This window comes from Aplysia californica, unplaced genomic scaffold (genome assembly GCF_000002075.1).
Source record: "Aplysia californica isolate F4 #8 unplaced genomic scaffold, AplCal3.0 scaffold00317, whole genome shotgun sequence".
NCBI classification, from domain to species: Eukaryota; Metazoa; Mollusca; class Gastropoda; order Aplysiida; family Aplysiidae; genus Aplysia; species Aplysia californica.
The window spans coordinates 494,999-497,368 of NW_004797587.1; positions in this window are offsets into that span (position 1 = coordinate 494,999).

Consider the following 2,370-nt stretch of genomic DNA (forward strand, 5'->3'; position numbering starts at 1 on the left):
GAGGAGGAGGAAGAAGAAGAGGAGGAGGGGGAGGAGGGGGAGGAGGAGGAGGAACAAGAGGAAGAGGAAGAAGAAACAGATTGTACCGTTCAGGCTTGTTCACTTCTCAGCCACAACTAAGAGAAAGTTGAGAAGTTATTTGTTATTGTAATTGGTTAATTACCCTACCAAAAAAAAGGAAAAAAAAAGAAATAAGACGGGATTTGCATCATTTTGGAAACGACTTATTTCGATCCTGCCTGTCAGAGGCAATTTAGGCAACAACAAATGAAAGTAACATTTGCATATCTGTTGACAGATGAATGTGCCAGATCAAAAGAGCTTCTCGACTCCAGTTTCGAACTCACGTTTTCAACGTGCAACGCTGTAAAGTATAAATCAGTCATGACAGATGCTGTTGCTGAAAGGTTCACCTGAAAAAAAATAATTAAACCTACATTGAATAGAAAGGTCAATGCAAGTCACGATCCTGGGTTCATTGACCAATATTTCGACATCCCCTACATAAGTGTTACAGAGAGCGAAAATCTGTCACTAATTAAAATAATACCACAGGGAAGTTACAATTCCCTTTTGTATCTGCTACGTAGGACAAAGAAGGAAGAAAAACGACAAACAGCAGAGAATTATTTCGTTGTCGGCGGAGAGGATTGTTTAAAAGCTTGGTGAAAGAACAATAAATAAAGGAAGGAGAAAAGGAAGATTATGATAACGATTTCAATTATAGATTTATGGTACCACAAGTATCATTTGGTCACTCACGTCCAACTGTATACTATCGAATTGATACTTTACGCCTAAAGGTCCCACGCTTTGATTGATTTATGATATATGTTCTACAACTTATTCAATCTGAACAATCAATAAGGCGGGCTGCTTTCACCGGCATGTCAAGATCGCCTCGAGCTCTGTGAGAACCTACATTCCTGGAGAGAATCGGAGATAATCCATAACATATCTTTCCCCGGAGAAAGTCGTTTGTTGTTTTTTTTGTTGGTTTTTTTTGTTTATTTCTGTACATGTTTTTACAACACTCGCAGCTGCATTAGACCATAATATGAACGTGCAGGAATCATTAAGCATTTTCAGTTTGGTAGGAATTAATTTTGAATTTTTGTCCCTGTTGCGGCCGAAACCTATCTTAATAAGCTTACTCTTATCGATTTTAGGACAATCACGGGATTTTTAACGTGCACAACTTGTGCGTATGGAATCACCGAGATATTTTTTCGCCCTTTTCCTAGAGGGCAAGGTGTTTAATCTGATTTACCCTGAGATCAGGGGTGTGGCTGAGAAGACAGCAGGAAGGAGTCAGGGTAGCAGTAGAAAGAGTCAGGTCCCCAGAGGAAAAGGGGGTGGGGGGTGGCAAAAAGTGAAGATGTGAAAGCAGATGGCAGAACATGATTAAAAAGCAGAAAAGGAGGTGGAAAGAGAACTTTTAGAAAAGAAAATGTCCTGTCGCTGAAAGGTTTCGACCCTGTGACGTACTGAAATGAGAGGCGAACACCGTACCTCTAGACCACGAAAGCCCCCGTTTGTTTATTTGTTTGACTACAGAGAAGCACACCGACACAATGGCAGTCATTTACTCTTGAGAAAAAGTATGACTAACGGACAGACAGACGCAACAGAGGAAAAGTAAAGAAGTATGACCTACCAGTGGCGCCCTCCAACTACCCACAAACACAGAAACAGCGGAGTGACAGAGAAGAAGTACCAGTGGCGCCCACCAACCATCCTCTCAGACAGAAGCAAAAGGGGAAAGTAAAGAAGTAGGACCTACCAACTACCAGTGGCGCCCTTCAACCACCCGTACGAGGATTCTCCAGCCACTTGCACGAGGGAATCAAACTTACAATTTTTGCGTGCAAGTCAAATACATAGAAGTCTATAGCTCAGCCATTTACCAGACGTGTGTCCTCCACCTGTCTTCGTAAATTGGAGGCGCTTTAATACTTTGAACTTTGAACTTTGAACTGGGGTCCTAGGAAGACGGGGTGCTCCATGCTTCCTCGACCCTCTTCATAAGGGTCCATTTCAGTGTGGTCCGGCTGATTGTCTCTATCATAAGCTGGGAAAGCGCTATAGTAAAGATAAAGAAACCATCAAATGATGTAAAGAAACACATTTCAACACAGTCGGGTTTCTCGAAAATGTTTATTTCTATGACAATGTACAATGACAAGAAAAAATGTGTCACAGAAAAAACAACAAGCCAACGGTAGAACGAATGAACAACTACGATCAAAACAAGAGACAGCCAACGTAGAAACGTACACTTCTGGGAAAATAAGGTACCCAACCCCTTCTTCAAACTCTTCCATCGCCACATATCCCCCCCCCTTCCTTCGCCACCTGGGTCTCCCCCGC